At 38.3% G+C, this 26,365-nt stretch overlaps 21 non-coding genes across 21 annotated transcripts; all 21 read left to right on the top strand.

The window, feature by feature from the left end:
- Positions 1-368: 368 nt before the first annotated feature.
- On the top strand, positions 369-585 carry LOC125719624 (small nucleolar RNA U3). The gene has a single exon (XR_007385122.1). It is a non-coding gene; the product is annotated as a small nucleolar RNA U3 (small nucleolar RNA).
- A 1,032-nt stretch (positions 586-1,617) lies between these two features.
- Positions 1,618-1,834, top strand: LOC125719625 (small nucleolar RNA U3). Its single transcript, XR_007385123.1, has one exon. It is a non-coding gene; the product is annotated as a small nucleolar RNA U3 (small nucleolar RNA).
- A 1,032-nt stretch (positions 1,835-2,866) lies between these two features.
- Positions 2,867-3,083, top strand: LOC125719633 (small nucleolar RNA U3). Its single transcript, XR_007385131.1, has one exon. It is a non-coding gene; the product is annotated as a small nucleolar RNA U3 (small nucleolar RNA).
- Positions 3,084-4,116: 1,033 nt separating this feature from the next.
- On the top strand, positions 4,117-4,333 carry LOC125719681 (small nucleolar RNA U3). The gene has a single exon (XR_007385176.1). It is a non-coding gene; the product is annotated as a small nucleolar RNA U3 (small nucleolar RNA).
- Positions 4,334-5,365: 1,032 nt separating this feature from the next.
- On the top strand, positions 5,366-5,582 carry LOC125719710 (small nucleolar RNA U3). Its single transcript, XR_007385204.1, has one exon. It is a non-coding gene; the product is annotated as a small nucleolar RNA U3 (small nucleolar RNA).
- A 1,032-nt stretch (positions 5,583-6,614) lies between these two features.
- Positions 6,615-6,831, top strand: LOC125719646 (small nucleolar RNA U3). Its single transcript, XR_007385143.1, has one exon. It is a non-coding gene; the product is annotated as a small nucleolar RNA U3 (small nucleolar RNA).
- Positions 6,832-7,863: 1,032 nt separating this feature from the next.
- LOC125719682 (small nucleolar RNA U3) lies at positions 7,864-8,080 on the top strand. Its single transcript, XR_007385177.1, has one exon. It is a non-coding gene; the product is annotated as a small nucleolar RNA U3 (small nucleolar RNA).
- A 1,032-nt stretch (positions 8,081-9,112) lies between these two features.
- Positions 9,113-9,329, top strand: LOC125719683 (small nucleolar RNA U3). The gene has a single exon (XR_007385178.1). It is a non-coding gene; the product is annotated as a small nucleolar RNA U3 (small nucleolar RNA).
- Positions 9,330-10,359: 1,030 nt separating this feature from the next.
- LOC125719701 (small nucleolar RNA U3) lies at positions 10,360-10,576 on the top strand. The gene has a single exon (XR_007385195.1). It is a non-coding gene; the product is annotated as a small nucleolar RNA U3 (small nucleolar RNA).
- A 1,032-nt stretch (positions 10,577-11,608) lies between these two features.
- LOC125719647 (small nucleolar RNA U3) lies at positions 11,609-11,825 on the top strand. Its single transcript, XR_007385144.1, has one exon. It is a non-coding gene; the product is annotated as a small nucleolar RNA U3 (small nucleolar RNA).
- A 1,032-nt stretch (positions 11,826-12,857) lies between these two features.
- LOC125719713 (small nucleolar RNA U3) lies at positions 12,858-13,074 on the top strand. Its single transcript, XR_007385208.1, has one exon. It is a non-coding gene; the product is annotated as a small nucleolar RNA U3 (small nucleolar RNA).
- Positions 13,075-14,104: 1,030 nt separating this feature from the next.
- On the top strand, positions 14,105-14,321 carry LOC125719653 (small nucleolar RNA U3). Its single transcript, XR_007385150.1, has one exon. It is a non-coding gene; the product is annotated as a small nucleolar RNA U3 (small nucleolar RNA).
- Positions 14,322-15,354: 1,033 nt separating this feature from the next.
- Positions 15,355-15,571, top strand: LOC125719684 (small nucleolar RNA U3). Its single transcript, XR_007385179.1, has one exon. It is a non-coding gene; the product is annotated as a small nucleolar RNA U3 (small nucleolar RNA).
- Positions 15,572-16,603: 1,032 nt separating this feature from the next.
- LOC125719685 (small nucleolar RNA U3) lies at positions 16,604-16,820 on the top strand. The gene has a single exon (XR_007385180.1). It is a non-coding gene; the product is annotated as a small nucleolar RNA U3 (small nucleolar RNA).
- Positions 16,821-17,852: 1,032 nt separating this feature from the next.
- On the top strand, positions 17,853-18,069 carry LOC125719717 (small nucleolar RNA U3). The gene has a single exon (XR_007385212.1). It is a non-coding gene; the product is annotated as a small nucleolar RNA U3 (small nucleolar RNA).
- A 1,032-nt stretch (positions 18,070-19,101) lies between these two features.
- Positions 19,102-19,318, top strand: LOC125719714 (small nucleolar RNA U3). Its single transcript, XR_007385209.1, has one exon. It is a non-coding gene; the product is annotated as a small nucleolar RNA U3 (small nucleolar RNA).
- A 1,049-nt stretch (positions 19,319-20,367) lies between these two features.
- On the top strand, positions 20,368-20,584 carry LOC125719704 (small nucleolar RNA U3). Its single transcript, XR_007385198.1, has one exon. It is a non-coding gene; the product is annotated as a small nucleolar RNA U3 (small nucleolar RNA).
- A 1,030-nt stretch (positions 20,585-21,614) lies between these two features.
- Positions 21,615-21,831, top strand: LOC125719654 (small nucleolar RNA U3). Its single transcript, XR_007385151.1, has one exon. It is a non-coding gene; the product is annotated as a small nucleolar RNA U3 (small nucleolar RNA).
- A 1,033-nt stretch (positions 21,832-22,864) lies between these two features.
- Positions 22,865-23,081, top strand: LOC125719686 (small nucleolar RNA U3). The gene has a single exon (XR_007385181.1). It is a non-coding gene; the product is annotated as a small nucleolar RNA U3 (small nucleolar RNA).
- A 1,032-nt stretch (positions 23,082-24,113) lies between these two features.
- LOC125719706 (small nucleolar RNA U3) lies at positions 24,114-24,330 on the top strand. The gene has a single exon (XR_007385200.1). It is a non-coding gene; the product is annotated as a small nucleolar RNA U3 (small nucleolar RNA).
- Positions 24,331-25,362: 1,032 nt separating this feature from the next.
- On the top strand, positions 25,363-25,579 carry LOC125719688 (small nucleolar RNA U3). The gene has a single exon (XR_007385182.1). It is a non-coding gene; the product is annotated as a small nucleolar RNA U3 (small nucleolar RNA).
- The last annotated feature ends 786 nt before the right edge of the window (positions 25,580-26,365 follow it).

Consider the following 26,365-nt stretch of genomic DNA (forward strand, 5'->3'; position numbering starts at 1 on the left):
AAGTGTGTTACCTGATAAGAAATTGTGTTATTCTTTTGAAGGTTAGCTCTGGATCACAATTGATTTTATTTCATACTTTTTTCATGGAATATTTTCATTTAAATGATAATCTTGTCGTAGAAAGTCTTATTGAATGTGGCATTTGATATGTGTTTGTGAAGTAAATAAACATGTAAGCCACTTTACATAAAATCGGTTTAACAGTTTTTTTTTAAGTATATCTCAACTTTCAAGAGTGGCTCAGAGGGGCCATCCTGCAGTACATACAAAGGAACGTGAAGCCAGCTCATGTTCTTGAAGACCAGAGACACCGTGGATGAAACTCCTTCAATCTTCACAGGAGTCTGCGAGATTTAGGTGGCTATTTTAAGACTATACTTTCAGGGATCATTTCTGTAGTTTCTGACTGGAGAAACGTGTTATGAAAGTGTTTGGTCATGCTGGTCACGATGAAGAGGTATGGTATTCTCTTCTGAACATGAAACAGTTGAAGAACATGGAGACTTCTCCATAGTTCTGCATCTTTGATGATTGTTCCAGAATCTCTATGGAGAAGCTGGTGGAAGAGAATGCGGTCTGAGTGGTGAATACTTTCCCCCAAAGATATTGTGTGATTCCGATGTGGTTTTTTTGGACAATCTGAATAAACAGCTTCAGAGCTGGGATTTCGTTGATTGTTAAGAAGCAGCTCTTGACTCTTCTCTACACTAAAGTGTCTTTAGGTGTTTGGTAGGTGTGGATGTTATTTTTGGAGAGCATAATGTTTGTTCAATCTTGTTTTTTTCTCTCATCTGTTTTATTGCTGATGAAGGCTGCTAGATAATCAGCAATTCCGACACCTGCGGCTGGGAATCTCCATTAATACATTAGCGATACTTGCTGCAACTCAGACTGGTTACTGCTTCTTTTAGCAGTGGCAGTCAATGAGATTAAAAAGACTGAACCATTTCTAATGATTTGACATGTCTTGATTTATCCGTACTTGTGTCATTTTCATTGCTATTACATATGTCCACGTGTCTGCATCACTCATTTTCCACTTTTGTCGTGTCTCATCTAGTTACGCAGCATCAGTGCATGAGCGCGTGTGTGGTTCTACAAATGGACAATTCTACAGAGTGAGCAGGTCAGATTATCTAGTTTTTCCCCCCTTTTTCTACCTGCCTTTGTGTGCTCTGACATCTGTAGCCATTATTTTTTTCAACAATAAAATAGCACTTTAACCAAGCTTTCAGAAACTTGCTGTGAACAAGTGTGTTACCTGATAAGAAATTGTGTTATTCTTTTGAAGGTTAGCTCTGGATCACAATTGATTTTATTTCATACTTTTTTCATGGGATATTTTCATTTAAATGATAATCTTGTCGTAGAAAGTCTTATTGAATGTGGCATTTGATATGTGTTTGTGAAGTAAATAAACATGTAAGCCACTTTACATAAAATCGGTTTAACAGTTTTTTTTAAGTATATCTCAACTTTCAAGAGTGGCTCAGAGGGGCCATCCTGCAGTACATACAAAGTAACGTGAAGCCAGCTCATGTTCTTGAAGACCAGAGACACCGTGGATGAAACTCCTTCAATCATCACAGGAGTCTGCGAGATTTTGGTGGCTATTTTAAGACTATACTTTCAGGGATCATTTCTGTAGTTTCTGACTGGAGAAGCGTGTTATGAAAGTGTTTGGTCATGCTGGCCACGATGAAGAGGTATGGTATTCTCTTCTGAACATGGAACAGTTGAAGAACATGGAGACTTCTCCATAGTTCTGCATCTTTGATGATTGTTCCAGAATCTCTATGGAGAAGCTGGTGGAAGAGAATGCGGTCTGAGTGGTGAATACTTTCCCCCAAAATTATTGTGTGATTCCAATGTGGTTTTTTTGGACAATCTGAATAAACAGCTTCAGAGCTTGGATTTCATTGATTATTATGAAGCAGCTCTTGACTCTTCTCTACACTAAAGTATCTTTAGGTGTTTGGTAGGTGTGGATGTTATTTTTGGAGAGCATAATGTTTGTTCAATCTTGTTTTTTTCTCTCATCTGTTTTATTGCTGATGAAGGCTGCTAGATAATCAGCAATTCCGACACCTGCGGCTGGGAATCTCCATTAATACATTAGCGATACTTGCTGCAACTCAGACTGGTTACTGCTTCTTTTAGCAGTGGCAGTCAATGAGATTAAAAAGACTGAACCATTTCTAATGATTTGACATGTCTTGATTTATCCGTACTTGTGTCATTTTCATTGCTATTACATATGTCCACGTGTCTGCATCACTCATTTTCCACTTTTGTCGTGTCTCATCTAGTTACGCAGCATCAGTGCATGAGCGCGTGTGTGGTTCTACAAATGGACAATTCTACAGAGTAAGCAGGTCAGATTATCTAGTTTTTCCCCCCTTTTTCTACCTGCCTTTGTGTGCTCTGACATCTGTAGCCATTATTTTTTTCAACAATAAAATAGCACTTTAACCAAGCTTTCAGAAACTTGCTGTGAACAAGTGTGTTACCTGATAAGAAATTGTGTTATTCTTTTGAAGGTTAGCTCTGGATCACAATTGATTTTATTTCATACTTTTTTCATGGGATATTTTCATTTAAATGATAATCTTGTCGTAGAAAGTCTTATTGAATGTGGCATTTGATATGTGTTTGTGAAGTAAATAAACATGTAAGCCACTTTACATAAAATCGGTTTAACAGTTTTTTTTAAGTATATCTCAACTTTCAAGAGTGGCTCAGAGGGGCCATCCTGCAGTACATACAAAGTAACGTGAAGCCAGCTCATGTTCTTGAAGACCAGAGACACCGTGGATGAAACTCCTTCAATCTTCACAGGAGTCTGCGAGATTTAGGTGGCTATTTTAAGACTATACTTTCAGGGATCGTTTCTGTAGTTTCTGACTGGAGAAGCGTGTAATGAAAGTGTTTGGTCATGCTGGCCACGATGAAGAAGTATGGTATTCTCTTCTGAACATGAAACAGTTGAAGAACATGGAGACTTCTCCATAGTTCTGCATCTTTGATGATTGTTCCAGAATCTCTATGGAGAAGCTGGTGGAAGAGAATGCGGTCTGAGTGGTGAATACTTTCCCCCAAAATTATTGTGTGATTCCAATGTGATTTTTTTGGACAATCTGAATAAACAGCTTCAGAGCTTGGATTTCATTGATTATTATGAAGCAGCTCTTGACTCTTCTCTACACTAAAGTATCTTAAGGTGTTTGGTAGGTGTGGATGTTATTTTTGGAGAGCATAGTGTTTGTTCAATCTTGTTTTGTTCCTCTCATCTGTTTTATTGCCGATGAAGGCTGCTAGATAATCAGCAATTCCGACACCTGCGGCTGGGAATCTCCATTAATACATTAGCGATACTTGCTGCAACTCAGACTGGTTACTGCTTCTTTTAGCGGTGGCAGTCAATGAGATTAAAAAGACTGAACCATTTCTAATGATTTGACATATCTTGATTTATCCGTACTTGTGTCATTTTCATTGCTATTACATATGTCCACGTGTCTGCATCACTCATTTTCCACTTTTGTCGTGTCTCATCTAGTTACGCAGCATCAGTGCATGAGCGTGTGTGTGGTTCTACAAATGGACAATTCTGCAGAGTGAGCACGTCAGATTATCTAGTTTTTCCCCCCTTTTTCTACCTGCCTTTGTGTGCTCTGACATCTGTAGCCATTATTTTTTTCAACAATAAAATAGCACTTTAACCAAGCTTTCAGAAACTTGCTGTGAACAAGTGTGTTACCTGATAAGAAATTGTGTTACTCTTTTGAAGGTTAGCTCTGGATCACAATTGATTTTATTTCATACTTTTTTCATGGAATGTTTTCATTTAAATGATAATCTTGTCGTAGAAAGTCTTATTGAATGTGGCATTTGATATGTGTTTGTGAAGTAAATAAACATGTAAGCCACTTTACATAAAATCGGTTTAACAGTTTTTTTTAAGTATATCTCAACTTTCAAGAGTGGCTCAGAGGGGCCATCCTGCAGTACATACAAAGTAACGTGAAGCCAGCTCATGTTCTTGAAGACCAGAGACACCGTGGATGAAACTCCTTCAATCTTCACAGGAGTCTGCGAGATTTAGGTGGCTATTTTAAGACTATACTTTCAGGGATCATTTCTGTAGTTTCTGACTGGAGAAACGTGTTATGAAAGTGTTTGGTCATGCTGGCCACGATGAAGAGGTATGGTATTCTCTTCTGAACATGAAACAGTTGAAGAACATGGAGACTTCTCCATAGTTCTGCATCTTTGATGATTGTTCCAGAATCTCTATGGAGAAGCTGGTGGAAGAGAATGCGGTCTGAGTGGTGAATACTTTCCCCCAAAGATATTGTGTGATTCCGATGTGGTTTTTTTGGACAATCTGAATAAACAGCTTCAGAGCTTGGATTTCGTTGATTGTTATGAAGCAGCTCTTGACTCTTCTCTACACTAAAGTGTCTTTAGGTGTTTGGTAGGGGTGGATGTTATTTTTGGAGAGCATAATGTTTGTTCAATCTTGTTTTTTTCTCTCATCTGTTTTATTGCTGATGAAGGCTGCTAGATAATCAGCAATTCCGACACCTGCGGCTGGGAATCTCCATTAAAACATTAGCGATACTTGCTGCGACTCAGACTGGTTACTGCTTCTTTTAGCAGTGGCAGTCAATGAGATTAAAAAGACTGAACCATTTCTAATGATTTGACATGTCTTGATTTATCCGTACTTGTGTCATTTTCATTGCTATTACATATGTCCACGTGTCTGCATCACTCATTTTCCACTTTTGTCGTGTCTCATCTAGTTACGCAGCATCAGTGCATGAGCGCGTGTGTGGTTCTACAAATGGACAATTCTACAGAGTGAGCAGGTCAGATTATCTAGTTTTTCCCCCCTTTTTCTACCTGCCTTTGTACGCTCTGACATCTGTAGCCATTATTTTTTTCAACAATAAAATAGCACTTTAACCAAGCTTTCAGAAACTTGCTGTGAAAAAGTGTGTTACCTGATAAGAAATTGTGTTATTCTTTTGAAGGTTAGCTCTGGATCACAATTGATTTTATTTCATACTTTTTTCATGGAATATTTTCATTTAAATGATAATCTTGTCGTAGAAAGTCTTATTGAATGTGGCATTTGATATGTGTTTGTGAAGTAAATAAACATGTAAGCCACTTTACATAAAATCGGTTTAACAGTTTTTTTTAAGTATATCTCAACTTTCAAGAGTGGCTCAGAGGGGCCATCCTGCAGTACATACAAAGTAACGTGAAGCCAGCTCATGTTCTTGAAGACCAGAGACACCGTGGATGAAACTCCTTCAATCTTCACAGGAGTCTGCGAGATTTAGGTGGCTATTTTAAGGCTATACTTTCAGGGATCATTTCTGTAGTTTCTGACTGGAGAAACGTGTTATGAAAGTGTTTGGTCATGCTGGCCACGATGAAGAGGTATGGTATTCTCTTCTGAACATGAAACAGTTGAAGAACTTGGAGACTTCTCCATAGTTCTGCATCTTTGATGATTGTTCCAGAATCTCTATGGAGAAGCTGGTGGAAGAGAATGCGGTCTGAGTGGTGAATACTTTCCCCCAAAGATATTGTGTGATTCCGATGTGGTTTTTTTGGACAATCTGAATAAACAGCTTCAGAGCTTGGATTTCGTTGATTGTTATGAAGCAGCTCTTGACTCTTCTCTACACTAAAGTGTCTTTAGGTGTTTGGTAGGTGTGGATATTATTTTTGGAGAGCATAATGTTTGTTCAATCTTGTTTTTTTCTCTCATCTGTTTTATTGCTGATGAAGGCTGCTAGATAATCAGCAATTCCGACACCTGCGGCTGGGAATCTCCATTAATACATTAGCGATACTTGCTGCAACTCAGACTGGTTACTGCTTCTTTTAGCAGTGGCAGTCAATGAGATTAAAAAGACTGAACCATTTCTAATGATTTGACATGTCTTGATTTATCCGTACTTGTGTCATTTTCATTGCTATTACATATGTCCACGTGTCTGCATCACTCATTTTCCACTTTTGTCGTGTCTCATCTAGTTACGCAGCATCAGTGCATGAGCGCGTGTGTGGTTCTACAAATGGACAATTCTACAGAGTGAGCAGGTCAGATTATCTAGTTTTTCCCCCCTTTTTCTACCTGCCTTTGTGTGCTCTGACATCTGTAGCCATTATTTTTTTCAACAATAAAATAGCACTTTAACCAAGCTTTCAGAAACTTGCTGTGAACAAGTGTGTTACCTGATAAGAAATTGTGTTATTCTTTTGAAGGTTAGCTCTGGATCACAATTGATTTTATTTCATACTTTTTTCATGGAATATTTTCATTTAAATGATAATCTTGTCGTAGAAAGTCTTATTGAATGTGGCATTTGATATGTGTTTGTGAAGTAAATAAACATGTAAGCCACTTTACATAAAATCGGTTTAACAGTTTTTTTTAAGTATATCTCAACTTTCAAGAGTGGCTCAGAGGGGCCATCCTGCAGTACATACAAAGTAACGTGAAGCCAGCTCATGTTCTTGAAGACCAGAGACACCGTGGATGAAACTCCTTCAATCTTCACAGGAGTCTGCGAGATTTAGGTGGCTATTTTAAAACTATATTTTCAGGGATCATTTCTGTAGTTTCTGACTGGAGAAAAGTGTTATGAAAGTGTTTGGTCATGCTGGCCACGATGAAGAGGTATGGTATTCTCTTCTGAACATGAAACAGTTGAAGAACATGGAGACTTCTCCATAGTTCTGCATCTTTGATGATTGTTCCAGAATCTCTATGGAGAAGCTGGTGGAAGAGAATGCGGTCTGAGTGGTGAATACTTTCCCCCAAAGATATTGTGTGATTCCGATGTGGTTTTTTTGGACAATCTGAATAAACAGCTTCAGAGCTTGGATTTCGTTGATTGTTATGAAGCAGCTCTTGACTCTTCTCTACACTAAAGTGTCTTTAGGTGTTTGGTAGGGGTGGATGTTATTTTTGGAGAGCATAGTGTTTGTTCAATCTTGTTTTTTTCTCTCATCTGTTTTATTGCTGATGAAGGCTGCTAGATAATCAGCAATTCCGACACCTGCGGCTGGGAATCTCCATTAATACATTAGCGATACTTGCTGCAACTCAGACTGGTTACTGCTTCTTTTAGCGGTGGCAGTCAATGAGATTAAAAAGACTGAACCATTTCTAATGATTTTACATGTCTTGATTTATCCGTACTTGTGTCATTTTCATTGCTATTACATATGTCCACGTGTCTGCATCACTCATTTTCCACTTTTGTCGTGTCTCATCTAGTTACGCAGCATCAGTGTATGAGCGCGTGTGTGGTTCTACAAATGGACAATTCTACAGAGTGAGCAGGTCAGATTATATAGTTTTTCCCCACTTTTTCTACCTGCCTTTGTGTGCTCTGACATCTGTAGCCATTATTTTTTTCAACAATAAAATAGCACTTTAACCAAGCTTTCAGAAACTTGCTGTGAACAAGTGTGTTACCTGATAAGAAATTGTGTTACTCTTTTGAAGGTTAGCTCTGGATCACAATTGATTTTATTTCATACTTTTTTCATGGAATATTTTCATTTAAATGATAAACTTGTAGTAGAAAGTCTTATTGAATGTGGCATTTGATATGTGTTTGTGAAGTAAATAAACATGTAAGCCACTTTACATAAAATCGGTTTAACAGTTTTTTTTAAGTATATCTCAACTTTCAAGAGTGGCTCAGAGGGGCCATCCTGCAGTACATACAAAGTAACGTGAAGCCAGCTCATGTTCTTGAAGACCAGAGACACCGTGGATGAAACTCCTTCAATCTTCACAGGAGTCTGCGAGATTTAGGTGGCTATTTTAAGACTATACTTTCAGGGATCATTTCTGTAGTTTCTGACTGGAGAAACGTGTTATGAAAGTGTTTGGTCATGCTGGCCACGATGAAGAGGTATGGTATTCTCTTCTGAACATGAAACAGTTGAAGAACATGGAGACTTCTCCATAGTTCTGCATCTTTGATGATTGTTCCAGAATCTCTATGGAGAAGCTGGTGGAAGAGAATGCGGTCTGAGTGGTGAATACTTTCCCCCAAAGATATTGTGTGATTCCGATGTGGTTTTTTTGGACAATCTGAATAAACAGCTTCAGAGCTTGGATTTCGTTGATTGTTATGAAGCAGCTCTTGACTCTTCTCTACACTAAAGTGTCTTTAGGTGTTTGGTAGGGGTGGATGTTATTTTTGGAGAGCATAGTGTTTGTTCAATCTTGTTTTTTTCTCTCATCTGTTTTATTGCTGATGAAGGCTGCTAGATAATCAGCAATTCCGACACCTGCGGCTGGGAATCTCCATTAATACATTAGCGATACTTGCTGCAACTCAGACTGGTTACTGCTTCTTTTAGCGGTGGCAGTCAATGAGATTAAAAAGACTGAACCATTTCTAATGATTTGACATGTCTTGATTTATCCGTACTTGTGTCATTTTCATTGCTATTACATATGTCCACGTGTCTGCATCACTCATTTTCCACTTTTGTCGTGTCTCATCTAGTTACGCAGCATCAGTGTATGAGCGCGTGTGTGGTTCTACAAATGGACAATTCTACAGAGTGAGCAGGTCAGATTATATAGTTTTTCCCCACTTTTTCTACCTGCCTTTGTGTGCTCTGACATCTGTAGCCATTATTTTTTTCAACAATAAAATAGCACTTTAACCAAGCTTTCAGAAACTTGCTGTGAACAAGTGTGTTACCTGATAAGAAATTGTGTTACTCTTTTGAAGGTTAGCTCTGGATCACAATTGATTTTATTTCATACTTTTTTCATGGAATATTTTCATTTAAATGATAATCTTGTCGTAGAAAGTCTTATTGAATGTGGCATTTGATATGTGTTTGTGAAGTAAATAAACATGTAAGCCACTTTACATAAAATCGGTTTAACAGTTTTTTTTAAGTATATCTCAACTTTCAAGAGTGGCTCAGAGGGGCCATCCTGCAGTACATACAAAGTAACGTGAAGCCAGCTCATGTTCTTGAAGACCAGAGACACCGTGGATGAAACTCCTTCAATCTTCACAGGAGTCTGCGAGATTTAGGTGGCTATTTTAAGACTATACTTTCAGGGATCATTTCTGTAGTTTCTGACTGGAGAAACGTGTTATGAAAGTGTTTGGTCATGCTGGCCACGATGAAGAGGTATGGTATTCTCTTCTGAACATGAAACAGTTGAAGAACATGGAGACTTCTCCATAGTTCTGCATCTTTGATGATTGTTCCAGAATCTCTATGGAGAAGCTGGTGGAAGAGAATGCGGTCTGAGTGGTGAATACTTTCCCCCAAAGATATTGTGTGATTCCGATGTGGTTTTTTTGGACAATCTGAATAAACAGCTTCAGAGCTTGGATTTCGTTGATTGTTATGAAGCAGCTCTTGACTCTTCTCTACACTAAAGTGTCTTTAGGTGTTTGGTAGGTGTGGATGTTATTTTTGGAGAGCATAATGTTTGTTCAATCTTCTTTTTTTCTCTCATCTGTTTTATTGCTGATGAAGGCTGCTAGATAATCAGCAATTCCGACACCTGCGGCTGGGAATCTCCATTAATACATTAGCGATACTTGCTGCAACTCAGACTGGTTACTGCTTCTTTTAGCAGTGGCAGTCAATGAGATTAAAAAGACTGAACCATTTCTAATGATTTGACATGTCTTGATTTATCCGTACTTGTGTCATTTTCATTGCTATTACATATGTCCACGTGTCTGCATCACTCATTTTCCACTTTTGTCGTGTCTCATCTAGTTACGCAGCATCAGTGCATGAGCGCGTGTGTGGTTCTACAAATGGACAATTCTACAGTGAGCAGGTCAGATTATATAGTTTTTCCCCACTTTTTCTACCTGCCTTTGTGTGCTCTGACATCTGTAGCCATTATTTTTTTCAACAATAAAATAGCACTTTAACCAAGCTTTCAGAAACTTGCTGTGAACAAGTGTGTTACCTGATAAGAAATTGTGTTATTCTTTTGAAGGTTAGCTCTGGACCACAATTGATTTTATTTCATACTTTTTTCATGGAATATTTTCATTTAAATGATAATCTTGTCGTAGAAAGTCTTATTGAATGTGGCATTTGATATGTGTTTGTGAAGTAAATAAACATGTAAGCCACTTTACATAAAATCGGTTTAACAGTTTTTTTTAAGTATATCTCAACTTTCAAGAGTGGCTCAGAGGGGCCATCCTGCAGTACATACAAAGTAACGTGAAGCCAGCTCATGTTCTTGAAGACCAGAGACACCGTGGATGAAACTCCTTCAATCTTCACAGGAGTCTGCGAGATTTAGGTGGCTATTTTAAGACTATACTTTCAGGGATCATTTCTGTAGTTTCTGACTGGAGAAACGTGTTATGAAAGTGTTTGGTCATGCTGGCCACGATGAAGAGGTATGGTATTCTCTTCTGAACATGAAACAGTTGAAGAACTTGGAGACTTCTCCATAGTTCTGCATCTTTGATGATTGTTCCAGAATCTCTATGGAGAAGCTGGTGGAAGAGAATGCGGTCTGAGTGGTGAATACTTTCCCCCAAAGATATTGTGTGATTCCGATGTGGTTTTTTTGGACAATCTGAATAAACAGCTTCAGAGCTTGGATTTCGTTGATTGTTATGAAGCAGCTCTTGACTCTTCTCTACACTAAAGTGTCTTTAGGTGTTTGGTAGGTGTGGATATTATTTTTGGAGAGCATAATGTTTGTTCAATCTTGTTTTTTTCTCTCATCTGTTTTATTGCTGATGAAGGCTGCTAGATAATCAGCAATTCCGACACCTGCGGCTGGGAATCTCCATTAATACATTAGCGATACTTGCTGCAACTCAGACTGGTTACTGCTTCTTTTAGCAGTGGCAGTCAATGAGATTAAAAAGACTGAACCATTTCTAATGATTTGACATGTCTTGATTTATCCGTACTTGTGTCATTTTCATTGCTATTACATATGTCCACGTGTCTGCATCACTCATTTTCCACTTTTGTCGTGTCTCATCTAGTTACGCAGCATCAGTGCATGAGCGCGTGTGTGGTTCTACAAATGGACAATTCTACAGAGTGAGCAGGTCAGATTATCTAGTTTTTCCCCCCTTTTTCTACCTGCCTTTGTGTGCTCTGACATCTGTAGCCATTATTTTTTTCAACAATAAAATAGCACTTTAACCAAGCTTTCAGAAACTTGCTGTGAACAAGTGTGTTACCTGATAAGAAATTGTGTTATTCTTTTGAAGGTTAGCTCTGGATCACAATTGATTTTATTTCATACTTTTTTCATGGAATATTTTCATTTAAATGATAATCTTGTCGTAGAAAGTCTTATTGAATGTGGCATTTGATATGTGTTTGTGAAGTAAATAAACATGTAAGCCACTTTACATAAAATCGGTTTAACAGTTTTTTTTAAGTATATCTCAACTTTCAAGAGTGGCTCAGAGGGGCCATCCTGCAGTACATACAAAGTAACGTGAAGCCAGCTCATGTTCTTGAAGACCAGAGACACCGTGGATGAAACTCCTTCAATCTTCACAGGAGTCTGCGAGATTTAGGTGGCTATTTTAAAACTATATTTTCAGGGATCATTTCTGTAGTTTCTGACTGGAGAAAAGTGTTATGAAAGTGTTTGGTCATGCTGGCCACGATGAAGAGGTATGGTATTCTCTTCTGAACATGAAACAGTTGAAGAACATGGAGACTTCTCCATAGTTCTGCATCTTTGATGATTGTTCCAGAATCTCTATGGAGAAGCTGGTGGAAGAGAATGCGGTCTGAGTGGTGAATACTTTCCCCCAAAGATATTGTGTGATTCCGATGTGGTTTTTTTGGACAATCTGAATAAACAGCTTCAGAGCTTGGATTTCGTTGATTGTTATGAAGCAGCTCTTGACTTTTCTCTACACTAAAGTGTCTTTAGGTGTTTGGTAGGGGTGGATGTTATTTTTGGAGAGCATAGTGTTTGTTCAATCTTGTTTTTTTCTCTCATCTGTTTTATTGCTGATGAAGGCTGCTAGATAATCAGCAATTCCGACACCTGCGGCTGGGAATCTCCATTAATACATTAGCGATACTTGCTGCAACTCAGACTGGTTACTGCTTCTTTTAGCGGTGGCAGTCAATGAGATTAAAAAGACTGAACCATTTCTAATGATTTTACATGTCTTGATTTATCCGTACTTGTGTCATTTTCATTGCTATTACATATGTCCACGTGTCTGCATCACTCATTTTCCACTTTTGTCGTGTCTCATCTAGTTACGCAGCTTCAGTGTATGAGCGCGTGTGTGGTTCTACAAATGGACAATTCTACAGAGTGAGCAGGTCAGATTATATAGTTTTTCCCCACTTTTTCTACCTGCCTTTGTGTGCTCTGACATCTGTAGCCATTATTTTTTTCAACAATAAAATAGCACTTTAACCAAGCTTTCAGAAACTTGCTGTGAACAAGTGTGTTACCTGATAAGAAATTGTGTTACTCTTTTGAAGGTTAGCTCTGGATCACAATTGATTTTATTTCATACTTTTTTCATGGAATATTTTCATTTAAATGATAATCTTGTCGTAGAAAGTCTTATTGAATGTGGCATTTGATATGTGTTTGTGAAGTAAATAAACATGTAAGCCACTTTACATAAAATCGGTTTAACAGTTTTTTTTAAGTATATCTCAACTTTCAAGAGTGGCTCAGAGGGGCCATCCTGCAGTACATACAAAGTAACGTGAAGCCAGCTCATGTTCTTGAAGACCAGAGACACCGTGGATGAAACTCCTTCAATCTTCACAGGAGTCTGCGAGATTTAGGTGGCTATTTTAAGACTATACTTTCAGGGATCATTTCTGTAGTTTCTGACTGGAGAAACGTGTTATGAAAGTGTTTGGTCATGCTGGCCACGATGAAGAGGTATGGTATTCTCTTCTGAACATAAAACAGTTGAAGAACATGGAGACTTCTCCATAGTTCTGCATCTTTGATGATTGTTCCAGAATCTCTATGGAGAAGCTGGTGGAAGAGAATGCGGTCTGAGTGGTGAATACTTTCCCCCAAAGATATTGTGTGATTCCGATGTGGTTTTTTTGGACAATCTGAATAAACAGCTTCAGAGCTTGGATTTCGTTGATTGTTATGAAGCAGCTCTTGACTCTTCTCTACACTAAAGTGTCTTTAGGTGTTTGGTAGGTGTGGATGTTATTTTTGGAGAGCATAATGTTTGTTCAATCTTCTTTTTTTCTCTCATCTGTTTTATTGCTGATGAAGGCTGCTAGATAATCAGCAATTCCGACACCTGCGGCTGGGAATCTCCATTAATACATTAGCGATACTTGCTGCAACTCAGACTGGTTACTGCTTCTTTTAGCAGTGGCAGTCAATGAGATTAAAAAGACTGAACCATTTCTAATGATTTGACATGTCTTGATTTATCCGTACTTGTGTCATTTTCATTGCTATTACATATGTCCACGTGTCTGCATCACTCATTTTCCACTTTTGTCGTGTCTCATCTAGTTACGCAGCATCAGTGCATGAGCGCGTGTGTGGTTCTACAAATGGACAATTCTACAGTGAGCAGGTCAGATTATATAGTTTTTCCCCACTTTTTCTACCTGCCTTTGTGTGCTCTGACATCTGTAGCCATTATTTTTTTCAACAATAAAATAGCACTTTAACCAAGCTTTCAGAAACTTGCTGTGAACAAGTGTGTTACCTGATAAGAAATTGTGTTATTCTTTTGAAGGTTAGCTCTGGACCACAATTGATTTTATTTCATACTTTTTTCATGGAATATTTTCATTTAAATGATAATCTTGTCGTAGAAAGTCTTATTGAATGTGGCATTTGATATGCGTTTGTGAAGTAAATAAACATGTAAGCCACTTTACATAAAATCGGTTTAACAGTTTTTTTTAAGTATATCTCAACTTTCAAGAGTGGCTCAGAGGGGCCATCCTGCAGTACATACAAAGTAACGTGAAGCCAGCTCATGTTCTTGAAGACCAGAGACACCGTGGATGAAACTCCTTCAATCATCACAGGAGTCTGCGAGATTTAGGTGGCTATTTTAAGACTATACTTTCAGGGATCATTTCTGTAGTTTCTGAGTGGAGAAGCGTGTTATGAAAGTGTTTGGACATGCTGGCCACGATGAAGAGGTATGGTATTTTCTTCTGAACATAAAACAGTTGAAGAACATGGAGACTTCTCCATAGTTCTGCATCTTTGATGATTGTTCCAGAATCTCTATGGAGAAGCTGGTGGAAGAGAATGCGGTCTGAGTGGTGAGTACTTTCCCCCAAAATTATTGTGTGATTCCAATGTGATTTTTTTGGACAATCTGAATAAACAGCTTCAGAGCTTGGATTTCATTGATTATTATGAAGCAGCTCTTGACTCTTCTCTACACTAAAGTATCTTAAGGTGTTTGGTAGGTGTGGATGTTATTTTTGGAGAGCATAGTGTTTGTTCAATCTTGTTCTATTCCTCTCATCTGTTTTATTGCCGATGAAGGCTGCTAGATAATCAGCAATTCCGACACCTGCGGCTGGGAATCTCCATTAATACATTAGCGATACTTGCTGCAACTCAGACTGGTTACTGCTTCTTTTAGCAGTGGCAGTCAATGAGATTAAAAAGACTGAACCATTTCTAATGATTTGACATGTCTTGATTTATCCGTACTTGTGTCATTTTCATTGCTATTACATATGTCCACGTGTCTGCATCACTCATTTTCCACTTTTGTCGTGTCTCATCTAGTTACGCAGCATCAGTGCATGAGCGCGTGTGTGGTTCTACAAATGGACAATTCTACAGAGTGAGCAGGTCAGATTATCTAGTTTTTCCCCCCTTTTTCTACCTGCCTTTGTGTGCTCTGACATCTGTAGCCATTATTTTTTTCAACAATAAAATAGCACTTTAACCAAGCTTTCAGAAACTTGCTGTGAACAAGTGTGTTACCTGATAAGAAATTGTGTTATTCTTTTGAAGGTTAGCTCTGGATCACAATTGATTTCATTTCATACTTTTTTCATGGGATATTTTCATTTAAATGATAATCTTGTCGTAGAAAGTCTTATTGAATGTGGCATTTGATATGTGTTTGTGAAGTAAATAAACATGTAAGCCACTTTACATAAAATCGGTTTAACAGTTTTTTTTAAGTATATCTCAACTTTCAAGAGTGGCTCAGAGGGGCCATCCTGCAGTACATACAAAGTAACGTGAAGCCAGCTCATGTTCTTGAAGACCAGAGACACCGTGGATGAAACTCCTTCAATCTTCACAGGAGTCTGCGAGATTTAGGTGGCTATTTTAAGACTATACTTTCAGGGATCATTTCTGTAGTTTCTGACTGGAGAAACGTGTTATGAAAGTGTTTGGTCATGCTGGCCACGATGAAGAGGTATGGTATTCTCTTCTGAACATGAAACAGTTGAAGAACATGGAGACTTCTCCATAGTTCTGCATCTTTGATGATTGTTCCAGAATCTCTATGGAGAAGCTGGTGGAAGAGAATGCGGTCTGAGTGGTGAATACTTTCCCCCAAAGATATTGTGTGATTCCGATGTGGTTTTTTTGGACAATCTGAATAAACAGCTTCAGAGCTTGGATTTCGTTGATTGTTATGAAGCAGCTCTTGACTCTTCTCTACACTAAAGTGTCTTTAGGTGTTTGGTAGGGGTGGATGTTATTTTTGGAGAGCATAGTGTTTGTTCAATCTTGTTTTTTTCTCTCATCTGTTTTATTGCTGATGAAGGCTGCTAGATAATCAGCAATTCCGACACCTGCGGCTGGGAATCTCCATTAATACATTAGCGATACTTGCTGCAACTCAGACTGGTTACTGCTTCTTTTAGCAGTGGCAGTCAATGAGATTAAAAAGACTGAACCATTTCTAATGATTTGACATGTCTTGATTTATCCGTACTTGTGTCATTTTCATTGCTATTACATATGTCCACGTGTCTGCATCACTCATTTTCCACTTTTGTCGTGTCTCATCTAGTTACGCAGCATCAGTGTATGAGCGCGTGTGTGGTTCTACAAATGGACAATTCTACAGAGTGAGCAGGTCAGATTATATAGTTTTTCCCCACTTTTTCTACCTGCCTTTGTGTGCTCTGACATCTGTAGCCATTATTTTTTTCAACAATGAAGTAGCACTTTAACCAAGCTTTCAGAAACTTGCTGTGAACAAGTGTGTTACCTGATAAGAAATTGTGTTACTCTTTTGAAGGTTAGCTCTGGATCACAATTGATTTTATTTCATACTTTTTTCATGGAATATTTTCATTTAAATGATAATCTTGTCGTAGAAAGTCTTATTGAATGTGGCATTTGATATGTGTTTGTGAAGTAAATAAACATGTAAGCCACTTTACATAAAATCGGTTTAACAGTTTTTTTTAAGTATATCTCAACTTTCAAGAGTGGCTCAGAGGGGCCATCCTGCAGTACATACAAAGTAACGTGAAGCCAGCTCATGTTCTTGAAGACCAGAGACACCGTGGATGAAACTCCTTCAATCTTCACAGGAGTCTGCGAGATTTAGGTGGCTATTTTAAGACTATACTTTCAGGGATCATTTCTGTAGTTTCTGACTGGAGAAACGTGTTATGAAAGTGTTTGGTCATGCTGGCCACGATGAAGAGGTATGGTATTCTCTTCTGAACATGAAACAGTTGAAGAACATGGAGACTTCTCCATAGTTCTGCATCTTTGATGATTGTTCCAGAATCTCTATGGAGAAGCTGGTGGAAGAGAATGCGGTCTGAGTGGTGAATACTTTCCCCCAAAGATATTGTGTGATTCCGATGTGGTTTTTTTGGACAATCTGAATAAACAGCTTCAGAGCTTGGATTTCGTTGATTGTTATGAAGCAGCTCTTGACTCTTCTCTACACTAAAGTGTCTTTAGGTGTTTGGTAGGGGTGGATGTTATTTTTGGAGAGCATAGTGTTTGTTCAATCTTGTTTTTTTCTCTCATCTGTTTTATTGCTGATGAAGGCTGCTAGATAATCAGCAATTCCGACACCTGCGGCTGGGAATCTCCATTAATACATTAGCGATACTTGCTGCAACTCAGACTGGTTACTGCTTCTTTTAGCAGTGGCAGTCAATGAGATTAAAAAGACTGAACCATTTCTAATGATTTGACATGTCTTGATTTATCCGTACTTGTGTCATTTTCATTGCTATTACATATGTCCACGTGTCTGCATCACTCATTTTCCACTTTTGTCGTGTCTCATCTAGTTACGCAGCATCAGTGTATGAGCGCGTGTGTGGTTCTACAAATGGACAATTCTACAGAGTGAGCAGGTCAGATTATATAGTTTTTCCCCACTTTTTCTACCTGCCTTTGTGTGCTCTGACATCTGTAGCCATTATTTTTTTCAACAATGAAGTAGCACTTTAACCAAGCTTTCAGAAACTTGCTGTGAACAAGTGTGTTACCTGATAAGAAATTGTGTTACTCTTTTGAAGGTTAGCTCTGGATCACAATTGATTTTATTTCATACTTTTTTCATGGAATATTTTCATTTAAATGATAATCTTGTCGTAGAAAGTCTTATTGAATGTGGCATTTGATATGTGTTTGTGAAGTAAATAAACATGTAAGCCACTTTACATAAAATCGGTTTAACAGTTTTTTTTAAGTATATCTCAACTTTCAAGAGTGGCTCAGAGGGGCCATCCTGCAGTACATACAAAGTAACGTGAAGCCAGCTCATGTTCTTGAAGACCAGAGACACCGTGGATGAAACTCCTTCAATCTTCACAGGAGTCTGCGAGATTTAGGTGGCTATTTTAAGACTATACTTTCAGGGATCATTTCTGTAGTTTCTGACTGGAGAAACGTGTTATGAAAGTGTTTGGTCATGCTGGCCACGATGAAGAGGTATGGTATTCTCTTCTGAACATGAAACAGTTGAAGAACATGAAGACTTCTCCATAGTTCTGCATCTTTGATGATTGTTCCAGAATCTCTATGGAGAAGCTGGTGGAAGAGAATGCGGTCTGAGTGGTGAATACTTTCCCCCAAAGATATTGTGTGATTCCGATGTGGTTTTTTTGGACAATCTGAATAAACAGCTTCAGAGCTTGGATTTCGTTGATTGTTATGAAGCAGCTCTTGACTCTTCTCTACACTAAAGTGTCTTTAGGTGTTTGGTAGGGGTGGATGTTATTTTTGGAGAGCATAGTGTTTGTTCAATCTTGTTTTTTTCTCTCATCTGTTTTATTGCTGATGAAGGCTGCTAGATAATCAGCAATTCCGACACCTGCGGCTGGGAATCTCCATTAATACATTAGCGATACTTGCTGCAACTCAGACTGGTTACTGCTTCTTTTAGCAGTGGCAGTCAATGAGATTAAAAAGACTGAACCATTTCTAATGATTTGACATGTCTTGATTTATCCGTACTTGTGTCATTTTCATTGCTATTACATATGTCCACGTGTCTGCATCACTCATTTTCCACTTTTGTCGTGTCTCATCTAGTTACGCAGCATCAGTGTATGAGCGCGTGTGTGGTTCTACAAATGGACAATTCTACAGAGTGAGCAGGTCAGATTATATAGTTTTTCCCCACTTTTTCTACCTGCCTTTGTGTGCTCTGACATCTGTAGCCATTATTTTTTTCAACAATGAAGTAGCACTTTAACCAAGCTTTCAGAAACTTGCTGTGAACAAGTGTGTTACCTGATAAGAAATTGTGTTACTCTTTTGAAGGTTAGCTCTGGATCACAATTGATTTTATTTCATACTTTTTTCATGGAATATTTTCATTTAAATGATAATCTTGTCGTAGAAAGTCTTATTGAATGTGGCATTTGATATGTGTTTGTGAAGTAAATAAACATGTAAGCCACTTTACATAAAATCGGTTTAACAGTTTTTTTTAAGTATATCTCAACTTTCAAGAGTGGCTCAGAGGGGCCATCCTGCAGTACATACAAAGTAACGTGAAGCCAGCTCATGTTCTTGAAGACCAGAGACACCGTGGATGAAACTCCTTCAATCTTCACAGGAGTCTGCGAGATTTAGGTGGCTATTTTAAGACTATACTTTCAGGGATCATTTCTGTAGTTTCTGACTGGAGAAACGTGTTATGAAAGTGTTTGGTCATGCTGGCCACGATGAAGAGGTATGGTATTCGCTTCTGAACATGAAACAGTTGAAGAACATGGAGACTTCTCCATAGTTCTGCATCTTTGATGATTGTTCCAGAATCTCTATGGAGAAGCTGGTGGAAGAGAATGCGGTCTGAGTGGTGAATACTTTCCCCCAAAGATATTGTGTGATTCCGATGTGGTTTTTTTGGACAATCTGAATAAACAGCTTCAGAGCTTGGATTTCGTTGATTGTTATGAAGCAGCTCTTGACTCTTCTCTACACTAAAGTGTCTTTAGGTGTTTGGTAGGTGTGGATGTTTGGTAGGTGTGGATGTTATTTTTGGAGAGCATAATGTTTGTTCAATCTTGTTTTTTTCTCTCATCTGTTTTATTGCTGATGAAGGCTGCTAGATAATCAGCAATTCCGACACCTGCGGCTGGGAATCTCCATTAATACATTAGCGATACTTGCTGCAACTCAGACTGGTTACTGCTTCTTTTAGCAGTGGCAGTCAATGAGATTAAAAAGACTGAACCATTTCTAATGATTTGACATGTCTTGATTTATCCGTACTTGTGTCATTTTCATTGCTATTACATATGTCCACGTGTCTGCATCACTCATTTTCCACTTTTGTCGTGTCTCATCTAGTTACGCAGCATCAGTGCATGAGCGCGTGTGTGGTTCTACAAATGGACAATTCTACAGAGTGAGCAGGTCAGATTATCTAGTTTTTCCCCCCTTTTTCTACCTGCCTTTGTGTGCTCTGACATCTGTAGCCATTATTTTTTTCAACAATAAAATAGCACTTTAACCAAGCTTTCAGAAACTTGCTGTGAACAAGTGTGTTACCTGATAAGAAATTGTGTTATTCTTTTGAAGGTTAGCTCTGGATCACAATTGATTTTATTTCATACTTTTTTCATGGGATATTTTCATTTAAATGATAATCTTGTCGTAGAAAGTCTTATTGAATGTGGCATTTGATATGTGTTTGTGAAGTAAATAAACATGTAAGCCACTTTACATAAAATCGGTTTAACAGTTTTTTTTAAGTATATCTCAACTTTCAAGAGTGGCTCAGAGGGGCCATCCTGCAGTACATACAAAGTAACGTGAAGCCAGCTCATGTTCTTGAAGACCAGAGACACCGTGGATGAAACTCCTTCAATCTTCACAGGAGTCTGCGAGATTTAGGTGGCTATTTTAAGACTATACTTTCAGGGATCATTTCTGTAGTTTCTGACTGGAAAAACGTGTTATGAAAGTGTTTGGTCATGCTGGCCATGATGAAGAGGTATGGTATTCTCTTCTGAACATGAAACAGTTGAAGAACATGGAGACTTCTCCATAGTTCTGCATCTTTGATGATTGTTACAGAATCTCTATGGAGAAGCTGGTGGAAGAGAATGCGGTCTGAGTGGTGAATACTTTCCCCCAAAGATATTGTGTGATTCCGATGTGGTTTTTTTGGACAATCTGAATAAACAGCTTCAGAGCTTGGATTTCGTTGATTGTTATGAAGCAGCTCTTGACTCTTCTCTACACTAAAGTGTCTTTAGGTGTTTGGTAGGTGTGGATGTTATTTTTGGAGAGCATAATGTTTGTTCAATCTTGTTTTTTTCTCTCATCTGTTTTATTGCTGATGAAGGCTGCTAGATAATCAGCAATTCCGACACCTGCGGCTGGGAATCTCCATTAATACATTAGCGATACTTGCTGCAACTCAGACTGGTTACTGCTTCTTTTAGCAGTGGCAGTCAATGAGATTAAAAAGACTGAACCATTTCTAATGATTTGACATGTCTTGATTTATCCGTACTTGTGTCATTTTCATTGCTATTACATATGTCCACGTGTCTGCATCACTCATTTTCCACTTTTGTCGTGTCTCATCTAGTTACGCAGCATCAGTGCATGAGCGCGTGTGTGGTTCTACAAATGGACAATTCTACAGTGAGCAGGTCAGATTATATAGTTTTTCCCCACTTTTTCTACCTGCCTTTGTGTGCTCTGACATCTGTAGCCATTATTTTTTTCAACAATAAAATAGCACTTTAACCAAGCTTTCAGAAACTTGCTGTGAACAAGTGTGTTACCTGATAAGAAATTGTGTTATTCTTTTGAAGGTTAGCTCTGGACCACAATTGATTTTATTTCATACTTTTTTCATGGAATATTTTCATTTAAATGATAATCTTGTCGTAGAAAGTCTTATTGAATGTGGCATTTGATATGCGTTTGTGAAGTAAATAAACATGTAAGCCACTTTACATAAAATCGGTTTAACAGTTTTTTTTAAGTATATCTCAACTTTCAAGAGTGGCTCAGAGGGGCCATCCTGCAGTACATACAAAGTAACGTGAAGCCAGCTCATGTTCTTGAAGACCAGAGACACCGTGGATGAAACTCCTTCAATCATCACAGGAGTCTGCGAGATTTTGGTGGCTATTTTAAGACTATACTTTCAGGGATCATTTCTGTAGTTTCTGAGTGGAGAAGCGTGTTATGAAAGTGTTTGGTCATGCTGGCCACGATGAAGAGGTATGGTATTTTCTTCTGAACATAAAACAGTTGAAGAACATGGAGACTTCTCCATAGTTCTGCATCTTTGATGATTGTTCCAGAATCTCTATGGAGAAGCTGGTGGAAGAGAATGCGGTCTGAGTGGTGAGTACTTTCCCCCAAAATTATTGTGTGATTCCAATGTGATTTTTTTGGACAATCTGAATAAACAGCTTCAGAGCTTGGATTTCATTGATTATTATGAAGCAGCTCTTGACTCTTCTCTACACTAAAGTATCTTAAGGTGTTTGGTAGGTGTGGATGTTATTTTTGGAGAGCATAGTGTTTGTTCAATCTTGTTCTGTTCCTCTCATCTGTTTTATTGCCGATGAAGGCTGCTAGATAATCAGCAATTCCGACACCTGCGGCTTGGAATCTCCATTAATACATTAGCGATACTTGCTGCAACTCAGACTGGTTACTGCTTCTTTTAGCGGTGGCAGTCAATGAGATTAAAAAGACTGAACCATTTCTAATGATTTGACATATCTTGATTTATCCGTACTTGTGTCATTTTCATTGCTATTACATATGTCCACGTGTCTGCATCACTCATTTTCCACTTTTGTCGTGTCTCATCTAGTTACGCAGCATCAGTGCATGAGCGTGTGTGAGGTTCTACAAATGGACAATTCTGCAGAGTGAGCACGTCAGATTATCTAGTTTTTCCCCCCTTTTTCTACCTGCCTTTGTGTGCTCTGACATCTGTAGCCATTATTTTTTTCAACAATGAAGTAGCACTTTAACCAAGCTTTCAGCAACTGGCTGTGAACAAGTGTGTTACCTGATAAGAAATTGTGTTATTCTTTTGAAGGTTATCTCTGGATCACAATTGATTTCATTTCATACTTTTTTCATGGGATATTTTCATTTAAATGATAATCTTGTCGTAGAAAGTCTTATTGAATGTGGCATTTGATATGTGTTTGTGAAGTAAATAAACATGTAAGCCACTTTACATAAAATCGGTTTAACAGTTTTTTTTAAGTATATCTCAACTTTCAAGAGTGGCTCAGAGGGGCCATCCTGCAGTACATACAAAGTAACGTGAAGCCAGCTCATGTTCTTAAAGACCAGAGACACCGTGGATGAAACTCCTTCAATCTTCACAGGAGTCTGCGAGATTTAGGTGGCTATTTTAAGACTATACTTTCAGGGATCATTTCTGTAGTTTCTGACTGGAGAAACGTGTTATGAAAGTGTTTGGTCATGCTGGCCACGATGAAGAGGTATGGTATTCTCTTCTGAACATGAAACAGTTGAAGAACATGGAGACTTCTCCATAGTTCTGCATCTTTGATGATTGTTCCAGAATCTCTATGGAGAAGCTGGTGGAAGAGAATGCGGTCTGAGTGGTGAATACTTTCCCCCAAAGATATTGTGTGATTCCGATGTGGTTTTTTTGGACAATCTGAATAAACAGCTTCAGAGCTTGGATTTCGTTGATTGTTATGAAGCAGCTCTTGACTCTTCTCTACACTAAAGTGTCTTTAGGTGTTTGGTAGGTGTGGATGTTATTTTTGGAGAGCATAGTGTTTTTTCAATCTTGTTTTTTTCTCTCATCTGTTTTATTGCTGATGAAGGCTGCTAGATAATCAGCAATTCCGACACCTGCGGCTGGGAATCTCCATTAATACATTAGCGATACTTGCTGCAACTCAGACTGGTTACTGCTTCTTTTAGCAGTGGCAGTCAATGAGATTAAAAAGACTGAACCATTTCTAATGATTTGACATGTCTTGATTTATCCGTACTTGTGTCATTTTCATTGCTATTACATATGTCCACGTGTCTGCATCACTCATTTTCCACTTTTGTCGTGTCTCATCTAGTTACGCAGCATCAGTGTATGAGCGCGTGTGTGGTTCTACAAATGGACAATTCTACAGAGTGAGCAGGTCAGATTATCTAGTTTTTCCCCCCTTTTTCTACCTGCCTTTGTGTGCTCTGACATCTGTAGCCATTATTTTTTTCAACAATAAAATAGCACTTTAACCAAGCTTTCAGAAACTTGCTGTGAACAAGTGTGTTACCTGATAAGAAATTGTGTTATTCTTTTGAAGGTTATCTCTGGATCACAATTGATTTCATTTCATACTTTTTTCATGGGATATTTTCATTTAAATGATAATCTTGTCGTAGAAAGTCTTATTGAATGTGGCATTTGATATGTGTTTGTGAAGTAAATAAACATGTAAGCCACTTTACATAAAATCGGTTTAACAGTTTTTTTTAAGTATATCTCAACTTTCAAGAGTGGCTCAGAGGGGCCATCCTGCAGTACATACAAAGTAACGTGAAGCCAGCTCATGTTCTTGAAGACCAGAGACACCGTGGATGAAACTCCTTCAATCTTCACAGGAGTCTGCGAGATTTAGGTGGCTATTTTAAGACTATACTTTCAGGGATCATTTCTGTAGTTTCTGACTGGAGAAACGTGTTATGAAAGTGTTTGGTCATGCTGGCCACGATGAAGAGGTATGGTATTCTCTTCTGAACATGAAACAGTTGAAGAACATGGAGACTTCTCCATAGTTCTGCATCTTTGATGATTGTTCCAGAACCTCTATGGAGAAGCTGGTGGAAGAGAATGCGGTCTGAGTGGTGAATACTTTCCCCCAAAGATATTGTGTGATTCCGATGTGGTTTTTTTGGACAATCTGAATAAACAGCTTCAGAGCTTGGATTTCGTTGATTGTTATGAAGCAGCTCTTGACTCTTCTCTACACTAAAGTGTCTTTAGGTGTTTGGTAGGTGTGGATGTTATTTTTGGAGAGCATAGTGTTTTTTCAATCTTGTTTTTTTCTCTCATCTGTTTTATTGCTGATGAAGGCTGCTAGATAATCAGCAATTCCGACACCTGCGGCTGGGAATCTCCATTAATACATTAGCGATACTTGCTGCAACTCAGACTGGTTACTGCTTCTTTTAGCAGTGGCAGTCAATGAGATTAAAAAGACTGAACCATTTCTAATGATTTGACATGTCTTGATTTATCCGTACTTGTGTCATTTTCATTGCTATTACATATGTCCACGTGTCTGCATCACTCATTTTCCACTTTTGTCGTGTCTCATCTAGTTACGCAGCATCAGTGCATGAGCGCGTGTGTGGTTCTACAAATGGACAATTCTACAGAGTGAGCAGGTCAGATTATCTAGTTTTTCCCCCCTTTTTCTACCTGCCTTTGTGTGCTCTGACATCTGTAGCCATTATTTTTTTCAACAATAAAATAGCACTTTAACCAAGCTTTCAGAAACTTGCTGTGAACAAGTGTGTTACCTGATAAGAAATTGTGTTATTCTTTTGAAGGTTATCTCTGGATCACAATTGATTTCATTTCATACTTTTTTCATGGGATATTTTCATTTAAATGATAATCTTGTCGTAGAAAGTCTTATTGAATGTGGCATTTGATATGTGTTTGTGAAGTAAATAAACATGTAAGCCACTTTACATAAAATCGGTTTAACAGTTTTTTTTAAGTATATCTCAACTTTCAAGAGTGGCTCAGAGGGGCCATCCTGCAGTACATACAAAGTAACGTGAAGCCAGCTCATGTTCTTGAAGACCAGAGACACCGTGGATGAAACTCCTTCAATCTTCACAGGAGTCTGCGAGATTTAGGTGGCTATTTTAAGACTATACTTTCAGGGATCATTTCTGTAGTTTCTGACTGGAGAAACGTGTTATGAAAGTGTTTGGTCATGCTGGCCACGATGAAGAGGTATGGTATTCTCTTCTGAACATGAAACAGTTGAAGAACATGGAGACTTCTCCATAGTTCTGCATCTTTGATGATTGTTCCAGAATCTCTATGGAGAAGCTGGTGGAAGAGAATGCGGTCTGAGTGGTGAATACTTTCCCCCAAAGATATTGTGTGATTCCGATGTGGTTTTTTTGGACAATCTGAATAAACAGCTTCAGAGCTTGGATTTCGTTGATTGTTATGAAGCAGCTCTTGACTCTTCTCTACACTAAAGTGTCTTTAGGTGTTTGGTAGGGGTGGATGTTATTTTTGGAGAGCATAGTGTTTGTTCAATCTTGTTTTTTTCTCTCATCTGTTTTATTGCTGATGAAGGCTGCTAGATAATCAGCAATTCCGACACCTGCGGCTGGGAATCTCCATTAATACATTAGCGATACTTGCTGCAACTCAGACTGGTTACTGCTTCTTTTAGCAGTGGCAGTCAATGAGATTAAAAAGACTGAACCATTTCTAATGATTTGACATGTCTTGATTTATCCGTACTTGTGTCATTTTCATTGCTATTACATATGTCCACGTGTCTGCATCACTCATTTTCCACTTTTGTCGTGTCTCATCTAGTTACGCAGCATCAGTGTATGAGCGCGTGTGTGGTTCTACAAATGGACAATTCTACAGAGTGAGCAGGTCAGATTATATAGTTTTTCCCCACTTTTTCTACCTGCCTTTGTGTGCTCTGACATCTGTAGCCATTATTTTTTTCAACAATGAAGTAGCACTTTAACCAAGCTTTCAGAAACTTGCTGTGAACAAGTGTGTTACCTGATAAGAAATTGTGTTACTCTTTTGAAGGTTAGCTCTGGATCACAATTGATTTTATTTCATACTTTTTTCATGGAATATTTTCATTTAAATGATAATCTTGTCGTAGA

The sequence above is a fragment of the Brienomyrus brachyistius genome, chromosome 23 (assembly GCF_023856365.1).
Source record: "Brienomyrus brachyistius isolate T26 chromosome 23, BBRACH_0.4, whole genome shotgun sequence".
In the NCBI taxonomy this organism is placed as follows: Eukaryota; Metazoa; Chordata; class Actinopteri; order Osteoglossiformes; family Mormyridae; genus Brienomyrus; species Brienomyrus brachyistius.